The following is a 24,723-nucleotide window of genomic DNA, read 5'->3' as shown; positions in this document are numbered from 1 at the left end:
TACCCTCACCCTGAACAAGACTTTGTGAGTCATTTAGGACCAGGTGAAGTTTCTTACACTTCTTAATTTATATTTTTTATGTTTGTTTATGTTATGAATGGGGAAGGGGTGAAAATTACAAAATCATCACTTCTAATGAACCCTGGTTCCTCTATTATCAGGACAAGTAAAAACATCAACAGTTCTACAACCTTCTTGAGGTGTCCTCATTGTTTAAAAAGAACATTCTCATTTTCAAGAAGGTAAAGGCATTATAAACGAAAGTTTTACTCTTAAATATCAACTAAAATGACTATTTTTTATGGACTTTATAGATCAATACAGCAATTCCAAAATCAAGACTATAACTGGAGGGAACAAAAACTTTTAAATAAAGCTAAGACAATGGTAATATTTATTCCCAGATACACAGATACCTTAAATAACAACATAACATATATAACATAATAATATAACATAGATAACCATTAAATAATATAGTCTCAATCCTTAGGAAAAGGTTGTTGAGCAGTTTCAAAATGTGTAGGTGCATACCTACCTAAGTCACAGAGAATTTCTATCAAGGAAGTTGTAAATGTACAGTTCTTATTCACTTATTTCTTATTTATCTACTTCCCACTCAACAAATTTCACAAAAGCATTTGAGGCAAAATTCCTCAGTAGTTTAATCCAAGATTTTACTAGTCAAAGGGTGTGGGCAGAAGGTGAAGTAGTGTTAATATGGCTGCTCCTTTTCCTGTCCTTCCCCAAACCAGGCTCTTTCACACCAGGTCAGCACTATCCTCCCACATTCCCTTAACTCAAAGAGAAATAAATAAATAAACATTTTACTATTTGGCAGTATGTCTGACTTTTTAAAAGCCATTCAATCAAACGTTAAAAGTAAATAATTACACAGTTTATGTATACAACTTGCATTGTTTATGACAATTATAAAGGAAGAAAGGCAAAGAAAGAGGAAATATTTTCTTCTGGCATTTCAAAGTCGCTTCTGACATAACAAGTGATTGCATTTTAAAAATACAAACAGCCTCAATAAATTCTATTCCCCTCAGGAACTGCCAAAATTGCACTCTACAAACACTAGAAAAGAAGAACAATAATACTTCTGCCAAATACAAAGATGGTATCTAACAGTTAAAGAGTTAAGAAAATGATAGAGTTCTGTAATAGATTTCCTTTTCATTCTAAATATGTTTAAAGTATTTTAGCAGCTCAGATGGATATATTTAGCACCTTATACCTCAAAAGAAATAACTAATTTCACTTAAAAACTTTACTATCAATGCCATACCACATGTCCCAAACATTTTTTACCACAAAATTGTTTCATCACTTACATATTAACATCTTGTCAGATACTAAAATTCTCAGAGCATAGCTTAGAAATCAGTTATACAGAATTTAATAACTTATCCAACGGTATGGATAAGAGAAGTACATACATGTGCTAAAGAGGAGAAGAAAGGTATTTATAGAGAATGCTCCTCAAATAATACAAACAGTCCTGCCTCCTACTTTCCCCTTCCCTCCAGGCTTACTTAGTTCCCATACCTTTTGGATAATTCCTTTCTATTTTACTAATTTTAGTTCTCAAAATGGTTCATGACTATTTGAATCAATCCTACTCAGATTTTTATTTACAGTTTAAAAAAAGCCAAATATAACCAATCAAAACTACAATAAGCCTGTATGGTACACAGTATTAAAATGGCAAAAAATAGGGCAGCCCCTGTGGCACAGCGGTATAGCGCTGCCTGCAGCCTGGGGTGTGATCCTGGAGGCCCGGGATTGAGTCCCATGTCGGGCTCCCTGCATGGAGCCTGCTTCTCCCTCTGCCTGTGTCTCTGCCTCTCTCTCTCTCTCTCTCTCTCTCTCTGTGTGTGTCTCTATGAATAAATAAATAAAATCTTTAAAAAATTTTAAATTAAATTAAAATTTAAATTAAATTAAATAAAACAAAATGGCAAAAAATATATTAATTAAAACAAGATGTTCCCCTTTCAAGAACACTACAATTGGGATGCGTGGGTGGCTCAGTGGTTGGGCGCCTGCCTTTGACTCAGGTAGTGATCCCCAGATCCGGGATCGAGTCCTGCATAGGGTTCCCTGAGAGGAGCCTGCTTCTCCCTCTGCCTATGTCTCTGCCTCTCCTCTCAATCTGTGTCTCTCATGAATAAATATATCTTTTTTAATATTTTATTTATTTATTCGTGACAGACACAGACAGAGAAAGAGAGAGGCAGAGACCCAGGCAGAGGGAGAAGCAGGCTCTATGCAGGGAGCCCGACGTGGGACTCGATCCCAGGTCCCCAGGATCACACCCTGGGCTGAAGGCAGTGCTAAACTGCTGGGCCACTGGGGCTGCCCAATAAATAAATCTTAAAAAAAAAAAAAAAAAAAAAAAAAAGGAACACTTCAATTTTAGCTAAAGTAAATATGATAAAGGTTAGAGTATATATAAAATATCTCTGAAAGGATTCACAAAAACTGATCATTGTTGCTTCTAATTATTTTTAACTGTATATTCTTTTGTAGTGTTGGTATTTTCCATTATATGTGTGTATTGCTTTTGCAAAAAATAAAAATATAAATTAAATTAAAATTTTTTAGACAAATACTAAAACAATAAAATTTAAAATCTACATAACAAACATAACATGGTGAGATTTGCTACCTATCTCATACATGGGCTATACATAGGTAGCATATTTAGTGAAAAATTAAAACTACATATGAAAATTAAAATTAATTAAAATCTTATAATTAACAAGAAATACTAAGATCTCCAGAGAAAAAACAAACAGCTATCCAAAACAAAATATAAAGCTGATGTTGATGGATTATATCTGACTATTCAACATTAGTATTCAAATAAATATCTAAAAATGTAAAATTATTGAATCCACAGTCAGGGGATATTAAAAAACATTTCAGAATGTTAGAGACTTGGAAGAAGGGATATTAACCTTTCAAAGCAGTGACAACATGACAAAATTCTCAGGAAAAGAAAAAATTATTCAAACTTAAAATTTGACTTTGAATATTGCTGCTACACAATGCTACATTAGTTTCAGGCGTACAACTCTGTGATTTGACAAGTTTATACATTATGCTATGTTCACCACAAGTGTAGCTATTATCTGTTCCATTACAATGCTATTACGATATCTCTTTTATTCCATTAGCTTATTCATTCCATAACTGGAAGGTTGTATTTCCCTCTCCATTTCACCCATTTTGACCAACCCCCACCCCTACTCCAGCGATCATCAGTTTGTCCTCTGTATTTATAGGTCTGATTCTGCTTTTTGTTTATTCATTTGGGGATTTTTTTAGATTCCACTCATGAATGGAATCATATGATAGTTAGCTTTCTCAGTCTTATTTCATTCAGCATAAAACTCTCTAGGTCCATCAATGCTGTCTCAAATGGCACAAACTCATCCATTTTATGGCCATATAATATTGCATAGTACATATACCACATTTTCCTTAACGATTTGTCTATTGATGGACACTTACTTGCTTCTGTATCTTTAAATAATGGTGCACTTTAAATAATGCTGCAATAAACATAGGGGTGTATTTATCTTTTTGAAGTAGTATTTTCACTTTCTTTGAGTAAAGACCCAACAGTAAAATGACTGGATGATATACTATTTCTATTTTTAATATTTTGAGGAACCCCCATATTTTTTTCCATAGTAACTGTACCAATTTACATTCCCACCAAAAGTGTATGAGGGTTCCTTTTTCTCCACATCCTTGCCAACACATTTGTCTTTTTTATTTTAGCCATTCTAACTGGGGTAAGGTGGTAACTCATTGTGGTTTTGATTTGCATTTCCCTGATGATTAGTGATCTTGAACATCTTTCCATGTCTGTTGGCCATCTGTAGGTCTTTGGAAAAACATCTTTTCAGGTTCTCTCCCCATTTTCTAACTGGTTTGTTTGGCTTTTTGGTGTTGAGTAAAATAGAGGTTCTTCATATATTTTGGATATTAACCTCTTATCAGATACATCATTTGCAAATATCTTCTCCCATTCAGTAGACTTTTTGTTTTGTTGGTTTCCTTTACTATGCAAAAGCTTTTTATTTTGGTGTAATCTCAACAGTTTATATTTGCTTTTGTTTCCCTTGCCTTGAGACATATCTAGAAAAATGCTATGATGGTCAGCATCAGAGAAATTACTGCCTGTGTTCTCTTCTAGAGTTTCTATGGTTTCAGGTTTCACATGAAGTCCTTAACCCATTTTGAGTTTCTTTTTGTGTGGGGCATTAGAAAGTGGTCCAGTTTCATTCTTTTACTCAGCACCACTTATGGCAAAAAACTGTCTTTTCCCCATTGTAAATTCTTGCCTCCCTTGTCATACTAATTAAACATACATAGGCTTATTTCTGGGATCTCTATTCTGTTCCATTGATCTATGTGTCTATTTTTGTGCCGGTGCAATATTGCTTTATTACAGCTTTGTAGTATTTTGTAATCTAGTATTGTCATACCTCCAGCTTTGTTCCTTCTCAGGATTGTTTTGGCTACATGGGGTCTTCTGTGGTTCTACACAAATTTTAGTATTATTTGTTCTACTATTGTGAAAAATGCTGTTGGCATTTTGATAGGGATCGCATTGAATCCGTAGATTGCTTTGGAGAGTGTGTACATCTTAAAATATTAATTCTTCCAATCCATGAGCATGGAATATCTTTCCATTTGTTTGCATCATCTTCAATTTCTTCCATCAGTGTTTTATAACCTTTCAGAGTAAAGGTCTTTGATCCCTTTGGTTAAGTTTACTCCTAGGTATTTTATTCTTTCTGATGCAATTGTAAATGGTATTGTTTTTTAGGAAATACGATTATGTAAGTACTGAAAAATAATGCATAAGAAGAAAAACCTTATATATTAAGACATTAATTACAGTTTTATTTTAAAATAGAAAAAATGAAAATGACATATATGCACATTAATGGAGGAATTATTCAAAATTATAAAATATTCCCTCAAATTTTCACAAATTCTCATCATAAAATCTATAGGGGACAATGAAAATTATTGTTATCTAATGTAATTATAATATAAAACTGCATATATACCATCATCAAAATATGTTTCTGTGCCATTTTGTGGTGATACTACTGCAGCTCCAAGACCATGAAGAGAAAAAAAGGTAGAGGCCAAGACTTCTTACATTCAATGATACGGACACACACACTCCCCTCAGCCACCTCTTTAGGGCTTGGTATGAGAATGGACACACATACCCATCACATTAAAAAAAACCACTTCCCAAAAAACTATCACCTTCCTCAACCTTGAGGAAATTCCCCCAAATAACCCATATCTGTTCAGGATTAGAACCCTTCTACCTATCTCAACACCAGCCAAGGTTCCACCTCCTCCCTTTTTTGAAGCATAATTCTAAGCTTCATCCTTTTCACTGGACCTAAAACCCTGAAACAAAAAAGATTTTGACATCTTCTCTGCCAGTAAATAAGGGATAATGTCAAGAAGGAAAAGGAGCAGTTAGAAAGAATCTCCAGGTTGGTTGAGGGAAATATAATTATTTGTTCAATTATCCAACAAAAATGTACTTCATGCACAGTACACAGCAGTAAGCAAAATAAACACAGTTCCCATTCTCAATTGGGATAATTAACAATGAGTTCTACTGGGACACACTGAATTCAAGTTATTGACAGGATAACCTAGTGGATAAACCTGTAGATAGATAGAAACATGGTTTCCAAAAAGGGCAAGTGAGACTTAACAGGGTTAGTTTTAGATGTTAAGCAGAAGAAACTGAATAAAGAGGATGTAAAGGGGTTGAGTAATTGAGTGTTTCACTGAGAATACAACTCAGGCTTGGCAAGATTGTCAATTCCACAAATCTGGGAGACCTCAGAGATGAACGTCTACTTGTAATGAATGATGAGGTCTAGAGGATAGTCACTCAGATCAGGATTAAGGTGGAGTAAAGACAAGAGTTAGAGACATCAAGGACAGCCAGACCCACTAAGTTGAAGAAATAGAATAGGATCATTTTCATTGATCAAGGATTTTTCAACAGATGAGCAATTTAAATCAATACAACAGAACTTGAGATAAATTTCAACATCTCCATAAATAAAGGATTCTGAAAGAAAAAAAAAAGCTTGAAAGAGGGTGACATGCCTGAAGAGATCTGAGAATGGAAAATCTCCATGAATACAAAAAATAAAATGGCCTGGAGACAAGCTGAAAGACAAGAATAAATTTATAACTGTATATGTTTTTATACATACATATATATTTTTTAAGTATGTGACTCACAAAAAATATATATTTTGGGAAAAATAGTAAGGAAAATGTTTTAACAATTTATACAGTATAGCTTCAGGGCAGCCAGGGTGGCTTAGCGGTTTAGTGCCATCTTCAGCCCAGGGCCTAATCCTGGAGATCCAGGATCGAGTCCCACATCAGGCTCCTGCATGGAGCCTGCTTCTCCCTCTGCCTGTGTGTGTGTGTGTGTGTGTGTGTGTGTGTGTGTGTGTGTCTGTGTGTGTCTCTCATGAATAAAAAAAATTATACAGCTTCAAAGATCACTGGAAAACTTAGAAAAAAATGGAGGCGAGGAAGACACAAAAGAATAACCATTTCCAATTTGGCTTAAATTATGTCAAAAATTTTTACTAGACTAATAAATAACATCAAGATATAAATACCTTGTAGCCACTAATGACCTAATAGTCCCTTCTCTCCTTCATACTATAACCATAAACAATAAACTACACATTTGGAAACCATGAAATAATCAAAATAAAAGTAGCCTTTTGGGAGGTAACATTGGATAATACTGCTTCATCTAGAAAAAATGCAGCAATGAACATGAATAAGCCAGTCAAAAGAATAAATAACTCCAAATTCTCTATATTGATAGAGAAAATGTTTGGTTAATGTCACCACAGTACTTAGAGTAGCATAATTAGGCAGGGGATGCTTTTCAGTAAATCTAATGTTTTTCAAAGTATTTTAACATTTCTTCCCTGGCATTAGTTTTTAAAATTAGGAAATTCCAAAGTCAGTCAGAGAGAATTTAATCATTATGTAATTTATTAACTTGGGGGGCAGGTAGTTTAGTGTTTCATTTCAAATCTTACCTTTTTTTAAGAGCTGCAACAGATTGAATCTGGTGAAGTTTTCCATTTTTATGAGGACAAAATGCTATTAAGACCTATAAACAAATGTATTTTTATTAAAAATGACTAATGCTTAGTGAAAAGTTCAAAGGCTGGAAAAGAAGCACTAAAAAAAAGTTTTTAAAAGCAACAATTCAGCTCACTCAGTTACTGGAAAAGTCATTTTCATACTTAACCTTCAGGGCTATGTAGCAGCTGGAAAAGCAGCTTATTTTATTATATAGTTAATAAACGTCATGCACTTTTCTTGAAAGAGTCAAAATATTACCTTTAAATAATGCAAACAACTCTATAAGAGCAAACAAGGTATACAATAGATTCAAGACACAATGCATACCATAATAAAAGATACCTCTCAGTTAGATGCAGTGTATTCTCACTCATTGGCTCCTGTATCCAAACATATGAATCAGTTAAAGGATATTAAAAAAGTTGTTAAAATTGAATAAATTTAAACAAAAATCTATATTAAATTAATATTACTGAGTTTAAGCTAAATTTTTCAGTTTAACAATGTCTTAAACTTAGGTAGGAGAATGTCCTTGTTCCTTAAAGATTCATGCCAAAGTATCTGGCGGTAAAATATCTGCAACTTACTTTCATATGTATTTATTGTGTGCGTATGTATAAAGAGATAAAGCATATGTTCCAAAAAATTAAAAACCGGTAAATCTAAATGTGGTGCTATGGGCATTCACCGCACTATTATGCCAAATTTTCTGTAGGTTTTTAATTTTTATAAATAAAAAGCTAAGGTGGAGGACAAGCTATCTTGATCCAACATTATTAGAAAATAGCATCTCTTCAGAGAGGCAAAGCAGAACTAAGCAGGAAAACATCACTACAAAAGCAAATTTATTTAGCATCTAAATACAGTACACTGTATAGGTATTCTAACAAAAAACTAACATCGTGTCTGGCTTTTAAGAACACATAATCAAAAAAAAAGAAGAACACATAATCTAAGGCAAATACTATTGATAAACATAAAAAAACATTTAAATAGAAATAACACCTAAATTTTTTTTAAGATTTTATTTATTTATTCATGAGAGACACACAGAGAGAGAGAGGGAGAGAGAGGCAGAGACATAGGCAGAGGGAGAAGCAGGCTCCACATAGGGAGCCCGATGCAGAACTCGATCCCGGGTCTCCAAGACCAGACCCCAGGCCGAAGGCAGTGCCAAACCACTGAGCCACCCAGGCTGTCCTATAAATTTAAACAATAAATTAAGCATATGTTCTAACCATCACTTTTTTAATCACACAAACCTTAAAACTCTGTACATTGTACCATCTCATTTGACCTCATAGGATACAAAACTCTGACTAGTATCATGCTTTCTTTCAAGACAGCATGTCTTCAGTGACCATGAAGGAGGGATTTGATTTTGTAAGACAAAGTAGTTCGTTTCCATTTAGACACTACAACAGAATATTTTGCATTTAATCACAAATTTGCCCTCTTCCTAACCCCTGCCTTCCTTCATAAGTCAGCTCTAATGCTCTTTCTTAGAAGCTTTTTCTGGGGGTGCCTGGGTGGCTCAGTCAGTTAAGCTGCCAACTCTTGTCAGGTCATGATCTCTGGGTCCTGGGATCAAGCTTGTGTGTCAGGGTCCATGGTCAGTGTGGAATCTTCTTGAAGATTCCCTCTCTCTCTCTCTGCCCTTTCCCCCCACACTTGCTCGCTCACATGTGCATATTCGCTCTCTAAAATAAATAAATCTTTTTTTATTTTTTTTCTTTCTTTTTTAAATCTTTTTTTTTAAAAAAAAAAAAAAAAGCATTTTCAGATTGCCCAAGGTGAGTTGGATGCCCTTCCATGTTCTCTTATTTATCCCATAGTATTATCATTGATTTTTCTTGTCCACACTAATCCAGTATTTACTAGGTACTTGAAATACATCAATGAATAAGATGCTTTTAATGCCATCAGCAAGCTCTTAGCCTGGTAGTGGAGACACCAACCATGCAAAGAAATAATTATGTATATCATGAATTATCATGCCATCTACCAAGTTGTCAAAAACCTCAGATTCTTCTCTTAATTCCTCTCTTTTCCCAACTCACATACAGCCCACTGGCAGAATGACTCTATCACCAGACATAACATAAATGCATCCACTTCTATTTACATCATAACCCTGGTCCAGACACTATCTTCTCTCACCCAGATTGCTACTATGAGACACACCTTCCCCTCATGACTTCGTACAATCTGTTTTTCACACAAGATCCAAAGTAATCTTTTAAAACATAAAACATATCACATCAGTCCCCTGCTTAAATCCTTCTGATTGTTTCCATTTGGAATAAAATCCAAATTTCTTACCATGGATGCCTAACAGGTTCTATATAACCTGTACCTGTCTGTATGTCTGTCCTGATCTCCATCTAGTCTCCCTTTCACACAGAACACTTCAGTTCTGATCCTTCTGATCCGCAAATATACCAAATTGTTCCCTCTTACACATTTGCACTACTGATTTCCCCTACATAAAATGCTATAGATTTGTGCGGCTGGCTCATTACTGCCATGCAGGTCTCATTTAAAATGTTATAACAAGCAAAGCCTAAAGCAAGCAGAAAAAAGGAAATAATAAAAATCAGAGTAGAAATGCACAATACAGAAACTAAAAATACAATAGATCAATAGAACCAGAAGATGGTTCTTTGAAAAAATTAATAAAGTTGATAAATCTCTAGCCAGTCTTATCAAAAAGACAAAGGACTCAAACAAATAAAACCACAAATGAGAGAGGGGAAATAATAACAGCATAGAAATTCAAACACTTACTTGAAAAGAAAGAATAAAAAGAGCATTATGAAAATATGCCAACAAATTGAACAACCTGGAAGAAATAAATTCCTATAAACATAAATGACCAAAACTGAAACAGGAAGAAACAGAAAACTTGAAGAGACCAATAATCAGCAAAGAAATTAAATCAGTAATCAAAAAACTCCCAACAAACAAAAGTTTTACCAAATTTTTTTTTTTTTTTTTTAGATTTTGTTAAGTAATCTCTACACTCAACATGGAGCTCAAACTCACAACCCTGAGATCAAGAACTGCATGCTCTACTGACTCAGCTAGCTAGGCGCCCCACATCTCACAAATATTTAAAGAAAAATTAATACCTATTCTCCTGAAACTATTCCAAAAAATAAAAGGAAGGAAAACTCCCAAAGTCATTCTAGAAGGCCAGCATTACCCTGATACCAAAACCAGATAAAGATTCCACATACATACATATATACATACATAAATAAATAAAAAGATTCCACTAAAATAGAGAACTATAGGCCCATATCCCTGGTGAACATAGATGCAAAAATTATCCATTAAATACTAGCACACTGTATCTAATAATACATTTTAAAAATCATTCACCACAATCAAATGGGATTTATTCCTGGGTTGCAAGTATAATTCAATATTCAAAAATCAATGTGATACATCACATTAATAAAACAAAGGGTAAGAACCATATGATCTCTTCAATAGATGCAGAGAGCATCTGACACAATACAAAATCCATTGAAGGGAAAACTCTCAAAAAGTGGGTTTAGAGGAAACACACCTCAACATAATATAAATATATGAAAAACCCACAACTAATATTACCCTTAATGGGAAAGAACTGAGAGCTTTCCCTTCATCATAAGGAACAAGACAGGAATATCCACTCTTGACACTAACACAGTACTGGAAGTCATAGCCTCAGCAATCACACAACAAAAAGAAATAAAAGGCAACCAAATTGACAAAGAAGAAGTCAAACTTTCATTATTTGCAGATGACATGATACCCTGTATAGAAAACCGAGAGACTCCACCAAAAAACTGCCAGAAATGACAAATTCAGTAAAATTACAGGATACAAAATCAGTATGTAAAAATCTGTTGCATTTCTCTACATCAATAATGAAGCACCAGGGGGCACCTGAGTGGCTCCTCATGACTGAGCATCTGTCTTTGGCTCAGGTCATGATCCCGGGGTCCTAGGATCGAGTCCCACATCAGGCTCTGCTTCTTCCTCTGCCTGTGTGTGTCTCTGCCTCTCTCTGTGTGTCTCTCATGAGTAAATAAACAATCTTAAAAAAAATAATGAAGCAGCAAAAAGAGAAATCAAGGAATTAATCCATTTATAATTACACAAAAACAGTAAGATACCTAGGAAAAAATCTAACCAAAGACATGAAAGATCTGTACTCTGCAAACTACAAAACACTGATTAAAGAAATAGAAGAGGACACAAATACATTCCATGCTCATAGACTGGAAGAACAAATATTGTTAAAATGTCTATACTACCCCATGCAATCTAAACAATACAATCCCTATCAAAATACCAACAGCATTTTTCACAGAGCAAGAACAAACAATCCTAAAATTTATATGGAACCACAAAAGACTCAGAATAGCCAAAGCAACCTTGAAAAAGAAAGGCATTTAAAATAAAAAATAAGGAAAGCAAACCTGGGGCAGCCCAGGTGGCTCAGCAGTTTAGCACTGCCTTTAGCCCAGGGTGTGATCCTGGAGACCCGGGATCGAGTCCCATGTCCAGCTCCCTGGATGGAGTCTGCTTCTCCCTCTGCCTGTGTCTCTGCACCCCCACTCTGTGTGTGTGTGTGTGTGTGTGTGTGTGTGTGTGTGTGTCATGAACAAATAAATAAATTCTTAAAAAAAAAAAAGCAAACCTGGAGTCATCAAAATTGCAGATGTCAAATATATTACAAAGCTGTAATAATCAAAACAGTATGGTATTGGCACAAAGAGCGACACAGGAAATAGATACAGAGAAACAGGAAAATGTAAATCAAGATTTTGATTAATTTTAAGTAATTAATTTTAAGATACCACTTCATAGCCACTAGGATAACTAAAATCAAAGGAGACATTGGGATCCCTGGGTGGCGCAGCGGTTTGGCGCCTGCCTTTGGCCCAGGGTGTGATCCTGGAGACCCGGGATCGAATCCCACGTCGGGCTCCCGGTGCATGGGGCCTGCTTCTCCCTCTGCCTGTGTCTCTGCCTCTCTCTCTCTCTGTGTGACTATCATAAATAAATAAAAATTTTAAAAAAAAGGAGACATTAACAAGATGTTGAAGTTATTTTTACTGCCAATCCCATCGGCAGGTCAGCTTACTGTAAAAGCCCTGTACTTCATTAAAATTATAAAACAGATATGAATCAGGCATTTTTTGGGAAATATATTTTGAAATTCATTGTTGTGTCATAGCAATAGCAAATTCACTACAGAGAAAAAGTATCTACAAAAGACTAGCTGAAGAAAATGTTATGACTACATTATTCTTGGCTACACCAAGACCTTACTAAAGCAAAAGGAATCAGAAATTTGGGGGTTGGGCTTAGCATCTGTGTTTTTCTTTTTTTTAAGATTTTATTTATTTATTCATTCATGAAAGACACACACTGAGAGAGAGAGAGAGTGAGAGAGAGAGAGGCAGACAGAGGCATAGGAAGAAGCAGGCTCCAAGCAGGGAGCCCAATGTGGGCCTCGATCCCAGGACTCCAGGATCATGCCCTGGGCCAAAGGCAGACACTAAACTGCTGAGCCACCCAGGGATCCCCTAGCATCTGTGTTTTTCAAAAGCATGCAAAGTGATTCTAATTTGTAGTCAAGGTTGAGAAATACTCTATTCTAAAATTTACTCCTGAATTACACAAGACCATCATAAAACTGAGTAATCAGATACAATATATCAGACTCTACCACACACATCCATTCCATAGAATTTTTCTTGAATAGTGACTTGAATTAATGTCAGTCTATACTGATGGGTTTTATTTAAGCCTCCAAAAATTTTCTCACTGTATTTATCATATATATGATGCTAAAGGGGTGCCTGGATAGCTCAGTTGGTTGAAACATCTGACTCTTGGTTTTGGCTCAGGTCATGATCTCATGGGTCATGAAATCAAGCCCCACACAAGGCTCCAAGCTAGGTGGGGAGTCAGCTTGATGATTCTCTCCTTCTGGCCCACCCTCCACTCACACATGCATTCACTGTATCTCCAAAACAAATAAAACATGATACTAAAGACATTTGTTTTGGGGACACCTGGGTGGCTCAGCCGTTGAGCATCTGCCTTCAGCTCAGGACATGATCCCGGAGTTCCAGGATCAAGTCCTACTTCAGGCTCCTGCATGGATCCTGCTTCTTCTCCTTCTGCCCATGTCTCTGCCTCTCTCTGTGTCTCTCATGAATAAATAAGATCTTTTTTAAAAAATAATAATAAAGACATTTGTTTTTACCCTATCTCATAGTGTCCTCTCTGTGAAGAAGTCACATGGGAAATGTTTTACTCTAATCTCACTACCAAAAAATAAACAAACTCTCCTGAGCTTTTTTTATGTCATGAATACTGCAGATTGTGTAACGGATCCTATTCTCTAATTTGGTTGGCTACAGTACAGCTTGGAAAAAAAACCTGATTCAGAACCTAGTAAAAGTACAGGACCTCCCAGCTTAAGTTTCATATACTAATCTTACTCTTGACCTTACCTTATTTTTCCATCAAGCATCATAGCAATGACTCTGAATCTGTTCCAGTACCCCCAGGTTTTGTAAAATATCAGTTTCTATGTTCACTGTGAAAGAAATGTTGGGAAGTACTGCTTTAGGGTATTAATGACACATAATGGTCTGTGATAAATTGTAAGAAAATAATTCTCCCTTAGTTTATAAGAAAATGGGACCTTAGCCCTTTGATATCTATAATGTTTCACAGTTTTCTACAAAACTATTCTCTTTTTATATCTGTGTCATTCCTCTCCACCTATTTTATGATATGAAATACTGGTCCAAAAATGATATGAAATACTGGTCCAGAAAAAAAATCAAACTGGAAGATACTCCTCAAAAATTAGGATTTCCATTTTACTTAAATAATCAAAGAAATGTTTACCAAGAGGCTTCTTGGTGTCTTCGTGAACAAAGTTCTGTCAATCCTTTTGAATCAGCTCAAAAGGCATGGCTAAAGCCCAGTTAGACTTGGGTTGGTACCCATGCTACCCTAGCTTCCACGTGTTACGTACTCAGGCATGATAGATGATAGGTAGGTAGATAGAGTCCCATTTACTCCTTACAACAACCCCCTATTCAGAAGGCATTATCACCCTATTTCACAGATGAGGAAACTATTTCAGAGAAGAAGCAAAATCTTATCAGACATCTAAATTTGAAAATATTCAATGGGCATGTTCTGTCTGGCTTTAAATCACATACTCTTTGTATTTGAGATGCTCTGAAGTTTTTTGGTCATGACTTTAACCCCACTGCCACTCTAGCATGTCCAGCACACAATTCCAAAATTTATGCACCAACAAGGACTGTCACTTTGAATCATTTCTAAGACTTTTCAGTATACTAAAAATATAGAATTTATGGTTCCATTATACTAAGACTATAAATTCCCAACACCAGGGATGCCTGGGTGGCTCAGCGATTGACAGTCTGCCTTCAGCTCACGGCATGATCCTGGGATCCAGGGATTGAGTCTCACACATCAGGCTCCCTGCAGGGAGCCTGCTTCCACCTCTGCCTATGTTTCTTGTTTCTGCCCCTCTCTCTCTGTGTCTCTCTCATGAATAAATAAATAAAATCATAAATAAAGAAATATATATATACATATACACATATATATTTCCAACACCAAACTGATGTATGAATGAGTTAGGGGTAGGCAGGGGTAGGCAGGAAAAGATAAGACAGAGGCCCAGAATCAGACTCCTACCCAACCCAAGAAAGCAAAGATAAGACCATAATAATAAAAAAATAAATAAACCTGGCTCCCTAGCTCCAAAATGTTAGGGAGTATTCCCTTTTAATGGCTACTAAGTAATCACAGAAATCCCAGATATAGAGAAATGTTATGGAGGAGATATTAACCTGAAAGAAGGGAACACCTTGTTTGGGCACATGGTATTTGCAAAAACATCTAGTTTGTTATTTTAAGTCCAGCATGTTTGTTCTAAATATCCACCCTGATTGATAAGAAATTTCATTGGTATTGAAATTGATATTTCAGTATCATTGAAATTGATACTCAATTTCTTATTCATAAGAAATTTACCAAGTTCCCTGGTCAGTTTCCTATAAAGGACAGACCATAAAACCCCTCAGTGGCTACCCTGTGGGGACCCCTCTCAGTTTTGAGAGCTTTCTCTGTATCTCTGCTTAATAAACTTCTATTGCTTTGTTCACTCTCTGTTGTCCACGAGATTCATTCTTCGACTCGGTGAGACAAGAACCAAGCTCTCCTGTATCGAAACCACCAACACAAAATCAGAAAGTCAAATTCTGAACCATCAAGTAAACCCTTTCAAAAAGGACCTTATTTCCTTTGTATGTTGTTTCCCTGGAAAATCTCAACATCTCATCCAACAAGACAACTAATCTGTGAAAGATTTGATATTTAGCTCTTTTAATAGTGTTCTGGTTCTTGAAGAAGAGTAAATACCCTTATTACTGTTCAAACTTTAAGAGTCCTCACATAACCACATTACCTTTGTAGAAAGTTAGTGAAGACTTTCAGTGCTACAACAACACTAGATTTCTATACAATGATCACCCCATACTACCATGAATCTGAAGGCCATATCCTGTAGCAGTAGGTGGGTAGATTAAGTATTTAGTTTTTATCTAATAAAGAAGCAGATTCATTGTGGATTATTTTTAAAATCTTTAAAATTAATGTTATACCAGCAAACTAGGATATCTACTTTCTTAGTAGAAGTGGAATACCCTTGAGAAACAACTAGCAGGTGAAATTTACAGACTAAAGTAACAGCTCTGAACCCTACCACCCAACAATTGGATTACTAGAGATTTACCCCAAAGATACAGATGCAGTGAAAAACCGAGACACCTGCACCCCAATGTTTATAGCAGCAATGTCCACAAGAGACAAACTGTGGAAGGAGCCTTCGTGTCCATCAAAAGATGAATGGATAAAGAAGATGTGGTCTATGTATACAATGGAATATTACTCAGCCATCGGTAATGACAAATAACCACCATTTGCTTCCACATGGGTGGAACTGGAGGGTATTATGCTGAGTGAGGTAAGTCAATCAGAGAAGGACAAACATTATATGGTTTCATTCATTTGGGGAATATGAAAAATAGTGAAAGGGATTAAAGGGGAAAGGAGAGAAAGTGAGTGGGAAGTATCAGAGAGGGTGACAGAACATGAAAGACTCCTAACTTTGGGAAACAAACAAGGAGAAGTGGAAGGGGAGTTGGGTGGGGGGATGGGGTGACTGGGTGACGGGCACTGAGGGGGGCACTTGACAGGATGAGCATTGGGTGTTATGCTATATGTTGGCAAATCGAACTCCAATAAAAAAAATACAAAAAAATAAATAAAGTAACAGTTCTGAGAATCTAATCTGAAAAGGCTACATATTATATGATTACAACTGGGGGATACTCTGAAAAAGGCAAAACTATGGAAACTAAAAAGATCAGTGGAAGCCAAGGGTTCTGGAGAAGGGAGAAAAGGATAAACAGAGCAGGGAATTTTTAGGGCAGTGAAACTACTCTGTTCTGTATCATAATAGTGGATCCATGTCACTAACATTTGTTAAAACCTATACAACTTACTACACAAAGAATGAACCCTAATATAAACTTAAGCTAAAAATAATGTATCAATATTGGTACATCAATTGTTACAAATATACCACACTAAGGCAAGCTGCTAATAATACAGGAAATTGGTCTGGGATGGGGATGGTGAGGTTGTACACAGGAACTCTCTGTACTTTCTTGCTCACCTAATACTGTTCTAAATAAATAAAGTGTAGAATTTAAAAAAAATAAAAATAAGTAACAATTGGATAAACTTTGCCACATGGATTCCCACAGGAGCCCATGGTACCTTGTCCATAGTGTATTCATCATGCCAGTACTATATGGATGAAATACTTCAGTCAAAGAAGCCACAGACCAATGGTGGAGACTCAGAGAACTGGGTCTTGCAGCATGATCTTGAACTACACAGGTATAGATTATGTTAAAATTAGACAAAAAAACTTCTTAGAAATTTCCATATCCCCTTTGGGTAAGTATTTACTGCTTTTACCTGCAAGAGTTCCAATTCAAAACACTACTGACTTCTATCTAGCCTTATACTGTAAGAAAATTGTTATAAAAGCTAGTGGCTTTTATAGTTAGTTAAGCATCTACCTTCAACACAGGTCATGATCTTGGAGTCCTAGGCTCAGCAACGAGTCTGCTTTTCCCTCTCCCCTCTCCCTCTGCTGCTCCCCCCCACATGTGCTCACAGGCTCACTCTCAAATAAATAAATACATAAATAAATAAATAAATCTTTTTTAAAAATAAAAATAAAAGCAAGTATCTGGACCAGATATCCAACCAACACCAACATGGGCCTGACTAGTAGACCCTCCCTTAAAGACACAGCTCATAGCCTTAAACAATTCCACAGAACACAACTGTGGCATAAGACTGAATGAAAATACTGGAGCGCCTGGGTGGCTCAGTGGTTGAGTGTCTGCTCTTGGCTCAGGCTGTGATCCCAGAGTCCTGGAATCAAGTCTCGTGTCTGGCTCCCTGCTGCCTATTTCTCTGCCTCTCTTTGTGTCTCCCATAAATAAATAAATAAAGTCCTAAAAAAAAAAAAAAAGACTGAAAATACCCTCTTTCAGGTATCTTAGAAGCTCTGTCACTAGACAGAGACTACACAAGATTCACCACAGGATACCAGGAACATGGGTTTAAAGGGGGATATGGAAATAAAAAGGGTTTGATAGTACATTAACAGGTTTTCACTGAGGTGGGGGGAAAAAATACCTCAGGTGAGACTTGGTTATTATAATTAGGTCTGCCAACACTGCAATTTTTAAACTTAGCAAAAAACAAAAGAAGTCTCTACAGCCGCATTCTAAGAAGGAGAAATTATGCATAGATATTTCCTTCCTCCAGACATAGTTAATCCACATTGCCAAAATTAAGCTCTTGGTAAGGGGTTTCTTTCAATCAAGTTTAACTCATTGGTCACAGACAATGGAAGTCTGGCTCCACTGGCACCCAGATCAAAGTGAAACAAGACTTTCTTCCTTTCACTTTCATTTTTCAGTTACTATGCCTGCTATCTTCACTTTGCACCCCCATTAATGGGCTCCTGTGGCCTCTGGATTCTGGCTACTTCAGTCATTTAGAAGCAACAGCATGAGACTGGAGGAAGGAAAGAGGGTGACACTGGACTATATACTCCCCAGTTTCTCTCCCTCTCCCACAGCTCTCTTCTTTTCAGGATTCCAATAATCTCTCATTTCCCCCTTCAGCTCTAGGGGTGGTAACAGCTTCCTGATTACCAGCCTCAGGGGCATATACTATTTCCTGTGTCTTCTCACTGCCCACAATCTTATTAAATTCCCCTCAAATCATCCGAAGTAGAAGTGTGCCACCTATTTCCTACAGGGCCTCTGGCTAATAAACATACCACTGAGTTTCTGGCATAGACCTTCAGGAAACACTAAGTACAAAGTTTTAGGGAAAATAACTTGGCCTAGGAGATAGTTTTCAGGACTTAAGATCCACTTGAGAGAGGAATTAGTGGTGTGATAATGTTAGATGTTCTGTTGGCCCTTTAGAATCTTTTTTAAAAATCAGGTCTCTCAGAATCAATAAAACCTTTGAGACCTTGAAAAAATTTCATTGAAAAATAGTATAGGCTATGACTATGGAAAGAAAAACAACTCTACTCAAGACATCAAGAACCTTCTTGCTGAGACCGAGCATAAGAATTTGAGGTCAATACAAAACTTCAATTTCTTTGAATTTTAATTCAAAGCTCCAAAAGAACTTGATATTTAACCTTAATTCCCCTGGACTCTTAACTTAAAAAAAGCTGAATCTCTGAACATCTGGTTTTTTCCCCAAGAAATTTATAATGGGAAAATGTTTATCTTCAAATTGAGGGCATTTCTTTTATATTTTGTTTCAGGTACAATCTAATGTAGTTTCATTTTACTTCATAATTTGATTTCATTTTATAATTTCTAAGCTACATTGAACAATATGGGCATCATAGTTTTTACTGGAACTAGATTAGGATGTCAAGTTTCTGTCTTGTGTACAAAGGAGTTTTGGAGTCCACTTAAATAATGTGCAGTTTTGACCCATTTCAGAACCTGTGATAAAATCTATGTTGCCACCAATAGCTCAAAGAGGACCCAAAAGAAGCAATGAATTGCATTGAGGGACCCACTTCAGGAAAGTGTAGCAGGAATGCTCTTGACACAGCGCTGATCACTGTTCCCAAGGAGCAGACATAATGCAGTAAGTTCAGTTCAGGGTGTCTCTAGGGGGGCATTCTTCATTAGAAGGGACTGTTCAGTGCATTGCAGGATATTTAGCATCCCTACACGCCCCCTCCCCACTATACTCCATTACAACACCATCAGTATTCCATAATCACTGTTAAAACAAAACTTTCCCTAGGGGAAGAATAATCCTGGTTTAGAACCACTAGGTTAAAAGAATAAGAATTTCAAAAAGTTAACTCCTTTCCTGTTCTTGAGGTTTCCTTCCAATGTGAAGGGAGCCCCATTAAAGTAACATTCTTGGGCTCTTGCCAAAACTTTACTCTCTCCTCCTCAAAAGAGGCACACAGACTTACTGATTGCAAATTTAAGAAAAATGTAATGGCATATTCAACTCTTTCCCCTTCCTCTTCTCTTTGAAACCATCTGACTGCAGCAAGCTAACATTCAGTGCTACCTCCCCAGGCTGATGGTTATCTAGGGCAGCTCTGACATTGTGGGGCAGTACCTGTCTATTCTATGCTGTCTGGGACTGGGTAGGGAAGACTGCCTAGCTCTGGGGTCTGTTTCAAGGAAGATCACTGTCCCTACAGCTAAACCACAACTACTAACATCACTTTATGAAAAATAAAGGTGGTGCTTTGATCTCCCATCCTTCCTGTATCGTTTCTCAGTTCACTCAAAACATTAAAAATGAGGGACATCGTTGACCTAATCGTCACAAACCCAAATATCTACCATAATTCTGCCTGTGGAAAAACTTATATTTTCCACTAATCTAGATTTCTTTCCCCATCACACACAACCTTCAAGAAAACTTTTGACCATCTAAATCAAGCCCACATTTTTTTAAAAATCTAGTCTTCCTACCCTCTCACAATCATATGCAAAATCTATGGTAGCTAAGAAAAATGTAGAATTTAGAAATAGGTATTAAAAGCTTAAGAAAGGGGATCCCTGGGTGGCGCAGTGGTTTGGCGCCTGCCTTTGGCCCAGGGCGCGATCCTGGAGACCCGGGATCGAATCCCACGTTGGGCTCCCGGTGCATGGAGCTTGCTTCTCCCTCTGCCTGTGTCTCTGCCTCTCTCTCTCTCTCTGTGTGACTATCATAAATAAATAAAAATAATAATAATAAAAATAAAATAAAAGCTTAAGAAAGCACAATAACAGCAAGTCTCATCTAGGAAAAACCCTTTATTCACAACCATTTTTCCCTATCTACTTTTTTTTTCTGTCCCTGAAATTCCTGAATGAGGCTGACCTTCTTCTAAACAATCTTCAAATAGTTTTATCACTAATATTGATCTGTAAAAACCATACAGATTAAAAACTCAGTTAAAGTTTATTATCTCTCATTCTTTTACTAGCAGTACTTTCATTACCAAAAATATTTTCCACAAAGATATCCCAATTCAAGTCTTTTCAGCTACTCAATTGTTCAACTATTTGGGGTTTTGAAGAAAAATAACAGACAGCATTTTTTCAGCCACTTCTCTTAATCGCTAAACATGTATACTTTAAGAGAAATTTAATCCAGCTTCTTCTGGTTGTTTCCATTTAAATCATTAAAATGTTATTTTTTAAAAGTCATTTGTTATCCAAAAGACGTTTTAAATTAGTTTCTTTGCTTAAAAATCCAAATTGGCCATAAGACCATGAGCTCCGATGCCAAAAAGATCAAGTTTGGAACAAAAGTGTGAGCCCCAAGTTGGAAATCAGTTTTAAATGCAGGCTATGACATAAAGGGACCATGTGGACTCCTCCCCCAACTCACGGAGACTTCCGTGGAAGCAAACATTACAGCTGAGGTTACCAAAAGGTCTTCAAAATAAATCCTACAATCAGTAATCAGTCAGAGCTTCTGAAAATTCTAATTTATGGCCATAATTGTCTCACGTTTGTGCTAATCTCATGTGACTTCTCCTTTACATTATTCAAGAGGGAAATGCTTTCAACTAACATTTAACTCAAAAATAATGAAATGCATTCTTTTTTTTATGTTTAACTCTTTTCATCTTCCCTCAAAATTAAGGAAATCCCTTCAATTAGAGGAGAAAGTAACATCATTATTGGAGCTCATTTTACATCTTGCTATCCACTAGAAAACTCTTTATATTCCCCAAAAGTACCATTACCACTGGTGGTAGATCTTTGTACACTTCTGTTGCTGTGTCATAAACACAGGGAAAGCAAATACTTCCAAATATAAAACGAGGTACCAAACTGCCATGTTAACAGTGAGGGAGGTAAAAGAAACTGGAAACAGTTGTCTGCTTTGCTTATTGGTTACAAGAAAAATTGAAGTGTAACTTCCTTTTTGTACAAGTTTCTCAGTCCTCCCAATAAGAAAAATAGACTTAAGCTTTACTAACTTCTTTATTAACTGCCTTTGTCCACTAAAAAGATGTATCACTTGCACTTGCCTATTTCTCCTTCAAAACAAGCAATCTGAAAATATATTTCTATGAACTATAAAGATTAACAAAACAAAAGCAACAATCTTCAAAGTTATTAAGGGTATCTTCTTGTTCATGTCTCAACATACAGGCAATTAGAAGGGATGGCTCAAAGAAATAATAGATGGAGAAGGAACTACACAAGTTGAGACTAAAGATACAGTTAATCTAAGGGACATCTTGCCAGTTTTCAGAATGCTGGTTTTTGGTGAAATAAGTGAAAGGCATTCAAGAATAAATCCAATTTTCCAGTGTGCTTAGCATTTAACAAATGTAGTTCTGGCTTCACAATTTAAAATATGATGTCATAGGGCAGCCCCGGTGGCGCAACGGTTTAGCGCCACCTGCAGCCTGGGGCGTGATCCTGGAGACCCTGGATCGAGTCCTGCATCGAGCTCTCTGCATGGGGCCTGCTTCTCCCTCTGCTTGTGTCTCTGCCTCTCTTCTCTCTGTCTCTCATGAATAAATAAAATCTTTAAAAAAAAATATGATGTCATAATGTCTTTGAGTATGCTTAAATGACTTATGCACATCCATCTATCTACTTCCTGAAGTACTAATATTCCAAAAGTCATCAATCTTGTATCATTTTATAGTACCTTTATCAGTCCTTTAAATAAATGTATTAAACTGCCAACCTATAAACCATTATTTATCAAATGATAATTTATGTATCATTTATTCACTAGAGGTTAATTGATAATGACATCCTCATAAATTATGGTCAGTGGTGGCAACAAATATGAAAGATGAGTAAACTTGCCTAATTAAAAATTGCATAGTAGCTTTATTTTGAAATTTTCATAATTCATTATTCTTAAGTTTTTAGGCAGTGCAAAGTTACCCTTATTTATTGCTATAATTTAAATTATCTTTTGTTGCTTCCTTTTAATTCTCTAAGGCTCTATAAAAATAGAGATAAATAACACAAGATATATGAAGACAATTATTGATTAATAATAACAAAAAGTAATAGTTTTCAGGGTTTCTCAAGTATTCATTAAGCTGTTTGCATAGCCCAATGCTAATGTTTGTAGAAAGATAACACACTGTTCCATTAAAAAAAAAAAAAAAGTAAGCTTTTTCTTCTTCTACATGAGCCACTTTTAAAGGTAGGCAGAGTGCATTAATGAGCTTACTTTGTAAGTCTGCTGCAAGGTGAACAATCTGACAATTCCAAACATGGGTCATTTTACATTCTAAAAAAAAGGAAGTAAAAAAAATAATAAATAAAATAAAATAAAATAAAATAATAAAATAAAATAAAATAAAATAAAATAGGAAGTTACATTAAAAAGACCTAAACAAAAAATCACTCATGCAATGAATAAAATTTTTAATTTTTTTTTTTTTAATTTATGATAGTCAGAGAGAGAGAGAGAGAGAGAGAGAGAGAGAGGCAGAGACACAGGCAGAGGGAGAAGCAGGCTCCATGCACTGGGAGCCCGATGTGGGATTTGATCCCGGGTCTCCAGGATCGCGCCCCGGGCCAAAGGCAGGCGCCAAACCGCTGCGCCACCCAGGGATCCCCAATGAATAAAATTTTAAAGTTTATATTTTAATACAATGTCCTATAACTTGAAAGGTATCATTTTAATCTGAGAAGTCTTGGAATGTTTTAAACATTGGAATTTTAGAGAAACTGAATATAATTGTGCACTCATGACAAATCCACTGGTAAAGAGTCAGACACACACTGTAAGTATCACATCTCAGCTCTTCAATTTACTATAAAGCATGATTAATATTACTTACTTGCCTCACTTAATGTTTTCCTGACAGTTCCTTTTAGATTTCATCACTTTGCCTCATGAAAGGACCCAGAAAATGATTATTTTCCCACTTTCAATTTTGTTATTTTCTTACCAACACTTGTTTTCTCACAACTAAAATGTACAGAAATTTCACACTGTGTTTGTAGGGTACTCAATAAATCCCACTCAACATTTGGCATAGCTCACCCCAACCTATCTTTAATAAGGCAGTAATCCCTTTCCTCAGAGGTGCTGCATCATTCTGACAATCATGGTACTGGTGTAATTTCCTTTGCCAACATGACAAAACAGAGAACGCTCTACAATGCCTCACGAGCACCAGCCCAGTGAGACCATGAGCTCAGCTCTCCCATGGCAGAACACCATCGTGAGAAAATAAAAAGGTCCACGTAATAATAATTTTTAGATTTTACAGATGCTCTATAAATTTTAGTACTAACCATCTCATTCAGAAGAAAATAAAAATCCAAATGAACAATTACCTTTTTCTATTAGGCTCTTCACTTCACAACAGGCTACTCTAGAAAATCATCTTGATCGATTCCCCCAATCAGGATAAAAGTGACATCCAGTGACAGGTCCAAGCAAATCCCTATTTCCAAGAAGCCAAGTAAGAGAAATATAAAGAGAATTCACTTTTTTTTGCTGGATGCAACTACGACAAGAAAGGCTGGTTAAAGCAACACTAAACTTGGCTCAATCATGCAATGGTCTCAGTTTGGGATAGAATTGAATTTATAATGTATGACAGAAGCAAAGTTGTAATGTACAATTATATAATTTACTTGAACAGTTGCTTTCCATATGGGAAGTAACAGATTGCCCAGTTGCATTTTGGCTAGGATTAAACCTACCATTATTCAGGGCAAAACAATTTTGTTGAAATCTGGAAATCCTGCAGAAAGCATCTCTAAGTATCTCTGATGACTCCTGACATTGTTTCTTTTTTCATAGGAATAGTATACAGCTGTATCCTTTTTCTAAATACTC

General features: G+C 36.1%; 1 long non-coding RNA gene across 1 annotated transcript in view; it reads right to left on the bottom strand.

Annotated features, from left to right (window-relative positions):
• LOC140598497 (uncharacterized) overlaps positions 1-24,420 on the bottom strand; it is a 44,155-nt gene extending 19,735 nt beyond the window's left edge. The window contains exon 1 of the long non-coding RNA XR_012000930.1: positions 24,216-24,420. This is a non-coding gene — a long non-coding RNA (uncharacterized lncRNA). The remainder of the gene's footprint in view (positions 1-24,215) is intronic.
• Between the last annotated feature and the right edge of the window lie 303 nt (positions 24,421-24,723).

The sequence above is a fragment of the Vulpes vulpes genome, chromosome 4, assembly GCF_048418805.1.
Source record: "Vulpes vulpes isolate BD-2025 chromosome 4, VulVul3, whole genome shotgun sequence".
NCBI lineage: Eukaryota > Metazoa > Chordata > Mammalia > Carnivora > Canidae > Vulpes > Vulpes vulpes.
This window is presented reverse-complemented; position numbering and strand designations above follow the sequence as displayed.